General features: G+C 29.8%; 1 protein-coding gene across 1 annotated transcript in view; it reads left to right on the top strand.

The window, feature by feature from the left end:
* The first annotated feature begins 14105 nt into the window (after nucleotides 1–14105).
* LOC107439861 (receptor-type tyrosine-protein phosphatase kappa) overlaps nucleotides 14106–16276 on the top strand; it is an 82663-nt gene continuing 80492 nt past the window's right edge. The window contains exon 1 of the mRNA XM_043045697.3: nucleotides 14106–14550. The gene's annotated coding sequence lies outside the window, so the exon portion shown is untranslated. The remainder of the gene's footprint in view (nucleotides 14551–16276) is intronic.

A 16276-nucleotide genomic window follows, 5' to 3' on the forward strand; every position in this document is an offset into this window, starting at 1 on the left:
TTTTTCTATCTAAAAATTAACTGCAGATCAATCTTTCTAAATACTTCTGTTAACCTTTGCAAGTAATTTTAAAAAAGCTTCAATTACATAAAGATTTACGGCTGCTGTATTTTGCATTTTAATATTAGTTCTTAAAAGTGAAATCTGTTGATATGAGAAGGAATCACTACTGTTGGCATCAATGAAAGGCTGAACAATTTTATTTTGTGCATCTTATTTTATTTTAGAGTTTTTGTTATTTGTGTTTTGACTACTCATTGTATGTTGACTATTCAGTTTTTAGAAATGAGCCTTGTAATATTACTGAATCTATAAAATATCTTCCTTATATTAATAATTATTTTTGAGACTTGTTAACCCTATAACAGCTGCTCTCGTTTTTTTAAGACAAGTCAGTTTTATCAAACCTGTAGAGATTTATCTATATTGAGTAGGTTTGAACCTAGTGCAGTGGATTTAATGAGTAGCTTATTCTTATTTCACTGTTCATTTTTTTTTTTTTATATATATATATAACCTATGTCTTGTTTTTGCGAAGTTTTATAGATGTATATATATTATATTTATAGTTTCAAAGCATTTTTTGCACGTGTCATTGTCATTCTCATATTTTATTGCTGAAATTCTTCAATGAATATTATACTATGGTAATGTAGTATTGGTGAATGTAATGGTGTCAGTATTTAACTAAATAGCTGTCATGGCAACCATTGACCATTACGTAGAATTATCTTTCATGTTCCAATTAGTGTAACTTCGATATAGTGATATTCTTATATCAGCTTTTGTATTTGATTTTATGATTGAATCTAGAGATTATACGACATAATTTTATTATTTTAAGTTTTAGCATCGTATGAGTGACACTTCATTTTGGAAAACCGTTGCCTTTTTCTATAAATTAAATTTAAATAACTGCCAAAATATCTAAGCAATTTTCTGAATTATCTATCTTGAAAATTTCTGGAATAATGACGAAAAAGTTGTATAATTGTTAGCCATTTATGAGAAGATTTAAATTTTAGTTTTTAGTATAAGCGACTTAGGTATTTTATTTCAATCATTTGCTGGCACCATTTAAACATACTATGAATAATAAGGCTTTTCAATGCAAATTTCTAAAATTTTATCTTCAACTTTTTTTTTTGGTTAAAATTGGAAACGTGATGTTTTATTTTGGTTTTTTTTTTTTAATGAATATAGTGTGTAAGTTTTATCATCATTACAATTCTACAAATGTGTCTATTGTATGAAAACTTACTTTGCATTTCAGGAATGAATGAATAAATATATATATTTGTTTCAAAGTGGTTGAATTCATGTTTCTACCATAGCGTTCAATAAAATTTAAGGAAGTTAAAAAAAATTTATAGCAGAAATTGTGTGACTTAGCATAGGGTGCTACTGCAGATTTTCGCATACAAAAGTTTTCAAACTTTCAAAGAAATTGATTTTTATTAATTTCATTCTGAATGTCAAACTTTATTTACTTAAAACTGTTTTTGTTTACCCAATGTAATTTTAAAGTTTAATTTTTTCAATAAACCGTAATGGGGGAAAAGGATATTTTTCATCATAATTTTACTGTTTTATTTATTGCTTTTGTACAATTAGTTAATTTCAAATTAATAAAATTTCATTTAATTAATTTTAAATACTTTCTTTTAGTAGGGCAATTATTTCATCATATATTATAGTATTAGGTTTTAAAAAGAAGTATAGTTAAGTGCAATATTTCAATACAAGTACAGGGCTGTCATTGATGACGAAAAAAAACATCTAAAACAACTATTTTTAAATAATTTAGACAAAAGTGACTAATGTGCAATCAGTTAAGAAAAATTGACAAATTTTTACTAAGAAAAAGAATATATTTCTGAATTTTAAAGTATGTTATTTTAAATGACAAAATTGGCAGATAAAAATATGGCTTTTTCGAAATTTTCCAACTCAGAAACTATTCAATTGATTTTGATAAGATTTTGTATAAATTGCTGAAAAAATTTTTATGCCTTACAATTCAAAATTTTTCAATATTTAAATCAACTAATTAATAATCTTATAATTTAATTTGATAATTTTGTTTAATACCCCTTTAAAACTTCTTGAGATTTAATTAAATACGCAGAAAGGGAAATTAACATTGGGGGGCCAAAACTATTTGGACAATGTTTTCCAGATTGCGGCTACCCCATACTTCCATGGTCAAAAATCCAATTTCGTTGAAAAGGGTATGTATATTCAGAGATAATGCATTTTTGTTTTATTAATAGTTATTTTATTAATAGTATAGGTTTATTAATAGTTAGCACTAAGTCGCATGTTTGATATATCTTGTTTGAACTCTGGTTATTAAGACACTAGTTATTTAAAGTAAGATTTTTTTTTATATAGTGCATTGTACTTTAAGAACAGATTCAAAACTCTTCATTGAAAGAAACAAAAGATTTTGTTGGATGTTCATGAAAGATGTTAATTTCAAAATAGAGCCGAAAACAAGTTGCAGATGTTTTTAAAAAAATGTGCAAGGGGGAAGTAAAAAAAAAAAAAAGCTAATTTTTATAAAAATCTATTTAAATGATAATGTATAAAGAGGTCAAAAGATTTGTACGATTCTTGGGAAAAATATTAATAAAGATGTGTAATGCTGATCAGTTTTAGTATACTCAATTTTTTTATCATTTAACTAATTCATAGTAGTTAATGAATGATTCTTTACGAAATTATAATTCAACATTATTTATGAAACATTGATCTAGTATCCATGCATTTTCAAAGTATTCAGTTTAGTATTTTGGGGGTTAATATATTTACTATTAATGCTGTTGGATTTGTTTTACATAACATCTAAAAAAATTTCCTCAAATATTGATTTGTTTTTTAAAAATTTCTGAGATCATCCACATAACAATGTCTACACATCTTTTAACAGATTGAGTTTAATGCTTTTGTAATTTTTAAATTAGATTATTATTAAATAAATTTTTTTAAATTGTAGCATCTATTTGAATTATGTTATATTATAAAAATATGTTTAAGAGTGCAACTATTTTATGCATCTGGAAATTATTTTTAAGATTATTTTTCATATTTAAAGCAGTTAAAGCAACTATTTTTTTAGTCTTACCCAAGTGGCAGCCAAGGAATATTTACCGTACTCTCTACTTCTAGAATTTTTACATGGTGTTGTGGATCAATACAAGATGCATCTGCTGCTGTTTTTAGAAGTCCAGTCATGTTAATTTAAATTGCTTATCGAATAATCGAGTAGCCTGCGCTTATACAAAATTAATGTTATATATTCATTCTCCTTTAAACTGTTACCAGTTCAATAGTTTAATTAACATTTTATTAGCTAGAATGGAATTTCCATTTTGGAGTTCAGAAAATGAGAGTACCTTACTTGGTCATTTCATTTGGAACTTCCTACTCCTAACAGATGTCACAGGATAGTTTGAAAATGATTCAAATCTTGTTAATAGTCGTATATTAAATGAGAAGGGCTCTTTGGCTTGCAGCATTTATACTCCATTTAGTGGGGATATAAAGAGTAGAGAATTGTTCCATAAAATGTGTGTCAAAACAGTCTTCAATTACAGATTTCTTCGAAAGCAAATAAATAGTATTATTTATAGTACATATATTATACTTTTCGTTAACATCGATTTATTTTTATGTAAATTTAAATATCGTTAGTATTTTATGATACTTAATCTCTAATTATAATTGTTGTTCTATTGCTGAGCCCCAAAATCTTATGCTGCTGTGTATAACATAACATTTCAAAGTAAAATTTCGTAAAAACATAGCATTTAGGACATCTTTGGTTATAATAATGTGTTGATATCCTTTACAATAGGATTTACATACGCAAGTGATCTTAAACTCAAAAGTTTTTATTATTCTCTTATTCAATGTAATACAGCCGGCACCTTTTAAATTTTCTTTTTAAAAAAAGGTTATATTGAGACTTTTTTACCGCCAAATATCAAGTCTCGTCCCTCCCTTTAAAAAAAGATTAGGTTCAGGACAATCAACTTCTAACAAGCATCACAATATTTAAAATGTTTCTATGATTATTTACTATTTGAAACAATTGTTAATCTTGGTTGATGCCAATTTTGTAACCTTTACTTAGACTTAAAATGTGCAAAGATATCGTTCTCAGTCACCAAAAAGAAATTGCAGACAATAATTAGCTATTGATACAGGGTCTCCATTGCCCACTATGACAACTATTTCTTTCAAAAAAAGCTATTTTCAGAAAAATGGTGACTATTTAAAAGATTCCTTAAATTCTTATTGCTTATATATATCGACAAATAATTGCCGAAAAAAGGATCGGAAAACGACATTCATAAATTTACAATGCTGTCGTCACGAATCGAGTATGTCGAAAATGATGTCTCAGATTCAAACGAACATCGTATTACAAAAATCGGAATTTCACAAACTATATCGAAATGACTAAAAACTAAAGAAGTGCTAAAAAAAAATCATGCTGATTTAGTAGAGCGGAATAGTTGTGATTCAAACGCGTTAGAAACTAATTTCGAAATTCTAGTGTCGTAATTTTAAATTTAAAATATAAGGATTCCAAAAACCAAGTGGTTTAAAAAATAGAGTATTTGCGCACCTGGAAAGTCATGATTTTAACTATTTTTTTTTAAATCATGGATTAAGGTTGCCGAAAAATCTAATTTTTAAAATGGAATTTATCGCCCCTCCCCCCACCCCACAATTTCACGTTGTTCCGAATATCTGAATTTGTAACAAAATCCCCTCTCATAGTCATATTTTATTAAAATATAAAATCTTTTTATGGTGTGTGTTCTTTCAAAAAATGTAAGAAAAAACATTTCTAGAGCGAATTATCTTTTAAATTTCTGTGATTTCAGAATGTTATTACTTATTATTATTTTTTTTTTTTCCAATTTAAAATTCTAACTGAAGCAAGCCAGTAATTGGCGAATTTTTTTTATTCCGAAATGAGAACAGAAAAATCAGTATTTCTTTCCTTTCCGATGAACAAGAAAAGTATCTTTAGAATATAATTCTATAGAAAAAAAAAATTATTTGCTTTTGTATTTTTTTTAGTGCTTCAACTCTTTCTTTACTCTGTTTTTTTTTAAATTTAAAATCTAAATATGAAGATGCAGAGTATAACAGTTTTAGTTATACTTATCATTTCAATTAATATTGTTATAATGCTTTTTTAAATTTATTGTTGTGTTTTTGTCGGAGAAAATTAGTAACTTCGTTAAGTCATGAATTTGAAAATCTGAAATGTAACAGATACCTTACAAAAAATAACGGAAAACAACGTAGATTTATGATAGAATGGTTTCGATTCGATTGCATCGAAATGAATCGCTCAAATTTGAAATTAGAGCCTCATAAAAACATGGTATCAGATTTTGAAATAATGATAGGTGCAAAATGACGTGGATTAATTATAGAATCAGTGTATTAAGAATCGCAAAAAAAAAGTGATTGCTCAAGTACGAAATTTGTCTTGTGGAAATGGCTGAAAAAATTATCAGAAAACGCATGGGTTTACAATGGAATCGTCACAAGAACGCGTAAAAGTTCAAAATTCGTATGTCATAATAAAATTATTCCGTAACATCATATTAAAATTAATTCTAAGACAAATTTAGTCATAATAATTACAGTAGTGGTAAACTGCTGCATTTCTGTTTTGATAGCATAATTCTTGCTGTAGGGTAAATGTAATACTTTTTCAGGGTTGCCACAGGCGACTATGGCAACATTTTTTGCCTGAAAAGGATGAAAAAGCAACTATTTTCAGGAAAAGGAGACTTTTCTGTACTCCTAGAAATGTTTTCTTTTAAGCATAAATTGGGTTGAAAATCTGCTGTCTTCGAAATCTTCGGAACACACTGAATTTCTTTTCTTAAAAAATAAAATTAAAAAAAAATTTAATAAATATTTAAAAAATAAAAAAAATTTTAGATTGCAAATTTGAGTCATCACTTTTTAATGCGTTCAATTTTCCCAGATTTTATCGTAAGTCTATTTCGTTTCTCGATCGCCTTTATAACGGTTATTGTTACGAAATTCTGCATAGTTTTAAAAAACCCAATTTTTAATACGATATTACTAAGCATGAATTTCGAATTTGAGTAATCACTTTTCACAAAAACTCACCATACATAATATTTACGAGATGTTATAATATTTACGCTAATAGTTTATATAAAAATTTTCATATTTGCCACCAACTTGACTAAATGGATCATGGTATACGACAATTAAGTTATTTAATAAAATTTTAGTCTTATTTTTTGCTGAATTTTTGTTCTTATTTAGGCAACTATTTTCATAGTTTTTGGCTTCTAAAAGCAACTACTTTGTTCATTTTTTTTCTGAGGCAACCCTGTTTTTGGAAATCGCTAAGAATGCTTGCATCTTTAGTTATCTCTAACATAGCAAAGCAGCCAGATGATGATTTGAGAGCATTTTCAAAACACATTGTTTACAAGATAGCAAGGCCATAGGGCCTCTTTTGACAGCGTTGTCACCAACATACAGTAGTATTTTTGGAGGAGAAAAATGTCAGATTGCTCATTCAATAATGTAATTTTTATTTTGTTTATTCATAGGATCAGGAGGTGTGACATCACATCAGTGTAGTTCGGTCTAGGTAAAACTAATTTATCAGATTATTTATGGAGCATCCCATACTTCTGAATGAAGCAGGTTAAAATGCTCTAGTTTCGTGGAGGTTTATCTGGCAAGCTCAAAGCTTTGATGAACTGGGGTACTATAAATTTATAAAGAATCCTGCATAAACTCATTTTAACTCGGCAAAATCGTCATCAACTTCAAATGCTGCCAATCTGCATTTCATAAGAAGATAATCACCACCTCCAAAAATGTTTGGACCTCTTGAAAAAGACTCATTTTTAACGGGATTGGATGTAGACTTCATCAGGTACCGACCTCAGTAAAGCCGACAGTGATCCAGCTACAAAATATCTTTTACTATGTATCTCATGAATTTGTGAAAAAGGTTGCAAAAATGCATGCGGAAGCAGTCTACACTGTTCTATATTTTGCAAACATTTCAATGAACTATCTTTCAAAAATTACGAAGTTAATTATTATTAAAAAGAGGATGAAGAGAGAAGAGCTCCATCACTAGATGAAAATATCGATTATCTACTGCAGTATGAAAAAGTAAAAGTAATTAAGTTGTCTAATATGTATGTATCATTTTTAACGTTTTTTTTTTTTTTTTAATAAATCCCTATTATAAAAATCTTTAAATCTTTGTATTTCAAAGTCTATTTACTTCATTATTATTGTGATACACTTTATTGTTGTAGAATTTACTTTTTAGTTAAAATCAAGTAATAACTTAGAACTAAGAATCTGTCATATTTTTCGGAAAAATTTTATTGTTCGTAGTACTCTTTATCTTACAGCAGCAAGCTTAGTATTGGTCTCAGATTGTAGATGATTTAATTGAGTAAAGAAATGCAATTTACATAGTTTTTGTAGCACCAATCCTTTAGAAAAACCGGAAAATATTTATTAATTTTTTTCCAAGGTACACGCGGAGCTTGAGAAAATTGGAAAATTTGGATTTTTCTTCACTGTACCAATTAAGATGAAGAGTATTAAGAAATTGAAACTTCAGTAAATTTTTGTAACCATTCATAATAATTTGCGACCATTACTGCTGACACCCTTTTGTTTTTATTTATGATACGGCTCCTAGAAAATATTCTTTACGGAACATCTCTTATTTCTACTTTTTTCAGATTTTTTTAATTTTTTTTTTTTTAACCTTTTGCTCTACTTTTAATATTAGAGGATACTATTTAGGCTTCTATTATTTATTTCTAAGGATACTATTATAGAGCTTAGAGGCTACTAACAACTTTTTTTAAAAGCTTACTCCAGTTTGAGTCCCTCCTACCCTCCTAATGGGATGCGTAGGATTGGAAGTTCTGAAATGAATTTTTTTGTTTAGATTTTTTTGCTCTTCCCTTGCTATCTCTGAATTTAGGTTTAATTTTACTTTTCTTAATTTTTGTTCTTAACGAATTTTTTATGAAAGAAATCCACAACACTATCCCTCTACATAAAAAAAACTGCATGCGCAGCCACTGTTTTAGGTGTTACATTAACGTAACATTTTGTTTTCCTTCGTAAAAAATAGACTTAAAATTTTGGAGGTATGTAGAAAAAAGTAGACACCCGGTGGCTGAGTGGTAGCGCTTCGCCCTGTCGTGCCACAGGTTCTTGGTTCGGGCCGGGCAAGGTTGACTTAGCTTTTCATTCCTTCAGTGGGTGTATAAAATGGGTACCAAGCATGCTTGGGAACTAAACACTGGCGATTCCATGCGGGCTGACCTCCCAAACGGAACATCTCCTCTTGCACCCCAGAGTCCAAAGGTCAATAAAACTGAGATGGGCACATTAGGCCTTGTCCCTCTATGGGCTGTCGCGTCACTCAGCTTAGTTTAGAAGGAAAAAAAAGTATAGTTATTGCGATGAAGTAAAAAAAATTATTTAATTTCATTATTTCAAGAATTATTAACTATTAAACATATAGTAAAAAAATACCATACCGACATGCTACTACATAATTTTGGCTAAAGGGGCCATATATTTTATTTATGAATGTTTTATTAATGAATTTTTAATAAATTAACGTGACTCAATTTTGGTGTTTTTACTTTTCTGTTGTTAGGGTATTTTATTTTTTTGTATTTTGTTTGTTATGTAAAACTTTTTAACAAAAATTTCATGTATAATTTTTCTAAGCTTTGACTTTCGGCAGTGAGTTTCGTTTTTCAAACGCGGTTCTACTGCACTTTCTCTTATTTTGGTATAATTTTCAATACTGCCGCGGTGGCTCAACTTCCAATGAGATGACACAGGTTCGAATCCCAGTGATGGTTGATAAATACGAATTTTGCTCTAGGCTCGCACCGACCACAGTGCTGACATAAAATATCCTCGGATCATGGGTTAGAGTCCCCTTGCCATCGGGCTAAACGTGAGAGATTTTCGAGGTTTGTCTCTTCATATAGCACAAATGTGGAATAATTCCATCTAAAAGTCCTCCACGAAGGCTAACTTGTCCCAACACTTGATCTAGGAGTTCCCTTGTCTTCTAGATTGGGTTCGAAATTACAAGGTTACTTTGATAGTCGTAAATTCAGAATTGGGTTGGCTGTTCAACGCCGGTTGTAAAATAAAATAATTATTGATGGTACCTTGCTCGGACGTGGTTACGAATTTTTCATTCCAAAGTTGAGATTTTTTTCAGTTTTTGCGAGTTAGTGAGAAGGGATTTTTCCAGATCAACACGGTATCCATTTATAGAATGATACCAGAGTTAGAATGCCTAATGCCAGGAAATCCATGGCTTTAAGAATGCCAACCTCAGAAACATGCGTTATCCAAAAAATACAGTAGCTGCAATCAAAAATGCTTAGAATTGAGTTATTTTAATTTCATTAATTTGAGGAAAATAGCAGAAAAAATGTGCAACTTCTTGACGCTTGGCTAATTACTCATTTTTTTTCGGTTGATGAAGAATTATTCAACGATATTACTAAGTTCAACGAACTGTAAAACAACCTCACTTAGATTAGCATGGGTCATTTAAAAAGAAGTTCAAGTCATAGATATCTACGTTCATACCACCTTTGTCGGGATAATATAGGTAATGCGCGATACTGACCTTCGTTGAATTAAGAATAGCCTATCGTTTACTAGCATGTCTGTGATTGTAAGGGCATCGTGTTTCAAATCTGTTTAAGTATTGTTTGTGATAGGTAAACACTATTATCATTTCATTTTTGATGAGATAATTTAACCGTATTGTTTTAAAAGAAATCTGTATAAGTCGAGCGAGCTATATGAGTTTACTTAAGCTTGAAGAAGGCTAAATTTTACATACATTCACTCTGGCGTTTCTAATGTTTTGTTTACTGAATTCTTTTTTCTACATAGAGTACTAATAATGCAGTATTTTTTATTTTATTAAACTCAATATTTTATGTATATTGATAATATATTGAATAATATAGAATATTGAGTATACACAGAGTGGTTCGCAAAGGGGTCCACAGATGTTTTCAAACAACTGGACAGCTCGCATGCGGAAAACCACCTGCCGGACAATCTTAAAGGTTAAGAAAATAGGACTTGTGAGAGCTGTCCGGTTTCTTGGAAAACATCTGAAAATAGTAAATATCCAAAGTACTTTTTTTGACAGAAAGCTTCGTTATATTATAATAAGTGATGCCTTAAAACGTGTAATTTATTCAACATGGACTAATATGTTGGAAACTCTTGCCTGTCTAAAAGAAATTCAAAATTTCCAATTAAACCGTCCCCATTTGCCTTAACGAAAGGGGAATCGAATAATAAGTGGGGGAGCTTACAGGTATCATTTATAGGGACATATCAAAGATCTTACGGAGAAAAAAAAAATTTAATTTTTCAGAAAAAAAGTCTATAATTTTACTGAACTTCATTCTCTTTAAAACTTTCTTCTAACTAAAAATGTTCTATAAACGCGTTTCTGAATTATTAATTATTGTTATTTTCGACTTGTCTCTCATCTTAATCCCTGGCTTTATGGATATGTAACTCATCTGCATAATGTTTCCGATTAATTATTTGAGCATGATTTTCATTTGTTACATGTAGATTTTTGAAAAATAGTTCTCAATCACCTTGTATACATATCGTGTATCAAAGCATACCCTGTATCCTAACAGCCTTGTATCCTAAGCGCAGCACAAGAGTGGTTTGATAATAAATTAGTACGGATGATTGTCACGTGAATCGCGTATCAGCAATATTAGCGTAATTACGTCGTATTGTGGATACAGGTTTAGGAGTGGAGTAAGTCAAGGGCGGAGAAAGTAAGGGGTCAGGACCCCAGTCGGGCATTTTGGCCTCCTATCGGGATGAACTTAAAAATCGTTGGGAAAATGCTGCCGTCTTGAGAAAAAAAAATACATCATACAATACAAAATACATCGATAACAGAAAAAATTGAGCTTGAAATTCACATTAAAATGAATCTATACATTATGGTATCAAAATTAGTGATTTTAGCTTATTAGAAACACACTTGAAAAAAATGATGTGAGAAAAAAAATTTTAAAGTATAAAATATGCTTTAATTTAAATATTTTGAATTAATTTGTTTGAGCCCTCTCTGTCGGGGGTGACTTGACCCGCTGTCGGGCAAAGTCTGGCGCTTGAAGTAAGTTAGAATGAAGTTTAGCTTAAGACTCAGTTAAAGCTTCAAAAACAAATATACATGAAGTGTCTTAGCGAAGAAAATTTTAACTTGAGTGCAGTTTTAAGAATTCTGTCGAAGAGAGCTAATCAGAACGAAACAAATCGTAAATTGCGTGCCATTTATGAGCCGAACATTTTAAACTCAATAAAGTCCTTGCAACCCCTCCGCGCCGTTGCCAAAGCGGAAATGGAAAGCTTTGCCACATCCTCTCTACTATCCAAGTATAGCCCCGTCGGTTTTTCATTCATTCAGACTTTTAAAAATATTTTGGGCGACCACGAGTTTAGCGAATTAGATGAATTTTCTGAAAACCTTTCTGTAACACTTCAATTACTTGAACTACAGCATGCCGTGAAGGGATGTTTCAAGTGCTGGTATAAATGCCTCAATGTTTATGGGGACTATGTCGATAATAAACAAAACAAAAATATATAGTTTTTGATTAGTTACTAAAATATTTTTTAAATTATAAATATTGGTGTAATTTTGCATCCTATCCATATTATCCATCTTACATATATTCAAAATATGTAAGTCCATATTCAAGTAATGTTATGACCCGAAATAGCTGCCCAAATAACATTTATAAAATGACGGTAAGTAAGATCCAATTGTGTGCAACTTTGACACCTGTTACCTGTCGGCGACTCACGATTAATAATGCCAACCGCTCTTACCAGTCTTAGTGTACTTGAGTTGGAAAAAATGTCAGTCTTTATACTATGATGTAGCTATAGATGATTTTCTTTGAACATTTCACCATGCATTGTCGAATTGTTCATTATTTTATTTTTTAACCGTCGTTGAACAGCCGACCCAATTTCATGGGTTTACGACTACTAATGTTCAACTCCGTAGCCTTGTAATTTTGAACCAATCCAGAAAACTCCTGGATCAGTACCCCCAGAGGTATTGATTTGTTGTGGGAACATGGAGGACTTTGAGACTCGACAGATTTAACGTGCATCAGTCACCATTTACTACACGGGGAGTCTTCGGCCGGCGAGGATCGAACCCACGACCTCTTGGACATGGGCCCAGCACCCTATCGACCAGGCTATCCCGGCTTTCGAATTGTTCATTAGAAAAAATCTTTGCTCTTGCGGTCTGGAAGAAATACAACACATTAGTCATGGTTACATTTTCTAACAATTAAAAAAGTATATGCCACGATGGTTCAGTGGATTGAGCGTTTGCTTTTCAATGAGGTGAACCGCATCCGGCTTGCACTGACCACAGTGCTGACGTGAAATATCCTCAGTGATGGTAGACGAATCATGGGTTAGAATCTCCTTGCCGTCAGGCTAACCGTGAGAGGTTCTCATGGTCTTCCTCTGCATGTTACGCAAATGCTGGTTAGTTCTATCAACAAGTCCTCCGCGAAGGCAAACTTCTCCCAATACTTGATCCAGGAGTTCCCTTGTCTTCTGGATTGGGTTCAAAATTACAAGGATACGGAGTTGAACATTATTAGTCGTAAACCCGAAATTGGATCTGCTGTTCAACGACGGTTATAAAATAATTTAAAATAAAATTTAACAGCTCTGGGAAACTTATCGAAATTTGAAACATGGGTTGTTTTTATACGGTTATGAAGGATATAAGTATTAAAAGTTTTAGACCAGTATTAAACTAAAGTTTAGACCTTGTATTAAAATATATGCTGAACGTCATACATACATACAAGTAAAGATAGAACAAATATATTTTAAAACAAACGAAAAAAAAATATTAAAATTTGAAAATTTTTAAAAATATTAAAAAGTTCGAAAACAAATAATTTCGTCAGCTCACACGATTATATCAGCAAATTAGAGTGATTTCTAATATAGTATTTCTATAGTAAAAGCAAAATATATCTATAAAATAGTGCGAGAAGAACCAACATATATATTGCTCAGGGGTTTAGTTTCTCAAGGTTTTTTGAGGTGCAAAAATAACATTTCCTCTTTTTTTTTTCCTTTATTTATTTCTCTTGAATACGTTGGTTTTGCCGTATTGAGTCAGTGCAGTATTCTACTATGCTACACTCATATCAATTCAATTGTTTTATCTTCAAAATTTATTATGGGATTATACGCACAATTGTAAATGAAAAATATTTTGTTTTTATTGCTATAATAGAATGGTGTAAAAACTCACCATTATTGAAGAAAAAAACAAGTAATAAATCAATTTCTTAAAGTATTTTGATCTTGGTAAGAAAAGTTTTGCATATTAACAATGATTGAAATTTGAACAATAGACTAATTGATAGTTAAAAGACGATTTGGTAATTCCGAGAATAATATTATATTTTACGAATTTTGTTGATAATATTCAAATGCTATTTCAATATTTAAGTTTATAACTTATTATGTTAATGTTTATATATTTCTGGAATAAATAAATAAAATATTTTGTTGTATTTTCTTTGCTTAATGTTTCCTAATTCCGTCAGATTTAAGTTTTTTGAAAATTTTATGCATTATAAACTATTAGTATAATATAAACTAAATAATAATAACATACAGTGGAGTCTAAAAGTTTGAACATGAATGAATAGTACAAATGTATTTGGTTTGGAACAAAAGTAGAATTTTATCGTTTGATAATAAAAAAGAAAGTCTAGCATGCTTTCTACAGTGATGGACGATTCAATATTGTTTCGAATATTCCGAAATGAATATTAAAACAAGAATCACGTGACAGGTAGGCGTAGACCTTTATTTCGGGTGAGACAGGTTGTGCGTGTCAGTAAAAGAGAAAGAATAAAAATAATAAAAAAAATCTCAGGAGCTACAAGCGAAACAGCGCATGCGCTCATTTCGTCATTTCAAATTTCTGCCTTCGAACTAGCAGACGAAGAGTTCGGTAAAACAATTCTTTATGTTATGATAGAGTAACATTTAGTTGAAGACGTTTTCCACCTGTGACCGAGTTTTGTTGTTGTTCCGAGAATAAATCGTTTTCAAATTAATGATTCAAACGTTCTAATTTGGTTCAAGTTCAGGGAAACGATCAATACTCAGCAAAATATTAGTTTCATTAGATATTTTCCGCATTTTATTTAAAAATACAAGATTATTTTTAAATAGATAAAGACTTTCAATCCTTAATATGATCGATATAAATAATTTCGAATACTTGGATAACAAACGATTGTCCTTGAAACTTTTTCTGAATTCCGAATTGTAAAATAATTTTATTTGTTTTTGTTTCCGATCAGTATCGGCAGCTGTTTTCTGCACGCAACAGATAGTATAGCGGTAAGTCAATCTTAAACTTTGTCATCTTTTTTGTTTAATGTTGAAGATATGTACATATTTTCGAAATCGGAAAATTAATTCATTTAATAAATGAATATAATTACTTAAATTGAATAATTATATTTGTTTGAATGTGTTCATATTTTTTCTTATATGTACTGCCAACAATTTTGCGATCTGTGATTCGTCAATTTTATTTATTTACTTTTTATTATTATTGTTGTATGTTATTTGTAAAACAATTAATTTAAAGAATCCTGCGAATGCATTTTTGAAACGAATGCGTATGATGAGCTATTAGTTTGCTTTTATTTATAAAACACTTTGTTCATGAAATGATACATATATATTTTGGTAAATTTTTGTTTATTTATTAATTATTTTATATGTATTTATTTTATTCGGATTATTATCGAATTATATTATTCGAACTATATATTTTATTTGAGCTAAGAATTTTTAAAACTTTTATACAAATAATTATCAACATTTTAATATTTGAATATGGAATGGCAAGTAGCACACCAAAAGTACTTTGAGAACAAAATGGAAATTTTTACAACTTAATATTTTTTAAACTACTATAGGTTTTCTACGAGATTTTTAACTTGTCTGAAACAAAATTACGACTTTCTGTTCTGTATGAATATTCACGTTTGTAGTAGTTTTTTTTATCAAAGGTAGTTAGAAAAATTTCATTTTAACTATAACTTTCAGTATGTGCCAGTTTAGTATATGATAGCCAGTTTAGTATTAGTATATGCAATTGACAGTCCTATACTTGATGTGTGGCTTTTTGACTTAAAACAGAGATGAGATTCATTTGGTTCGAACACACCCTTCATTAAAATTTCCTGATCTTAAAATCTGAGTTTAAGCACCCGCAATGATTTTTATTAAAAATTAAAACCATATTCATTTTATAACTGAAACAATTCTGAAATCAGTAGTAGTTTTTATTTTTATGGTAGGAAATTGGTGATTAATGATTCATAAATTATTTCCTCTAATTTAAATTGATTCTACTGTTTAAAGAAATATTTTGTGGGTTTTGCTAGAACAATTTCAACATTTTTACGAAAAAATAAGGAATTCGTTACAAGGTATGTCAAGTTAAAACGCTATCAAATACGTTAAACAAAATTGTTTTCAACGAAATTTTCAGTGAATAATTGCAGGCAACAATTTTTATTGGTCAATAGTTAAAGAAAATATTGTTTTAAAAATTACAACTAAAATTCAAGTGAAAAATAATTGCTATCAGCAATTTTTTTTAATGTACTTGTTAGCGAAGCGAAAATCCAAGTGAACCTGGTGTCGATTCTTCAATACATTGAATCCCATTACTGCTTCAATAGATTCATTTTAAATAACGTGATTTGTAGATTTATTTTCGCTATTCAGTGAGCCTTTCTTATTATTTATTATTCATTCTCACTGGCTTCAGGATACATTTTGTCCCTTCTTTGTAGATGGCTTTTGAGATAGTAATTAGTCCAATTACTGCCTTTGTTTTTTTTAAATTTATTTTGCTGGCTGGATAAGTGCAGTCTACTTTATTAAATCTAATATTTCCATTTTAAAATTCGTTTAAATTTTCTCGAGCTTTACTTTCTGTGAAGACTTTTAGTCGGAAGCTTTTGTTATATAAGATTATGAGATTAATTATGGTAAACGCATTTGCTATTTTTTAGTTTTAAGATTTTATAAATTTAGTTTGAAGTAG

This window comes from Parasteatoda tepidariorum, chromosome 7, assembly GCF_982258835.1.
Source record: "Parasteatoda tepidariorum strain Cologne lab strain chromosome 7, Ptep-v5.0, whole genome shotgun sequence".
Lineage (NCBI taxonomy): Eukaryota > Metazoa > Arthropoda > Arachnida > Araneae > Theridiidae > Parasteatoda > Parasteatoda tepidariorum.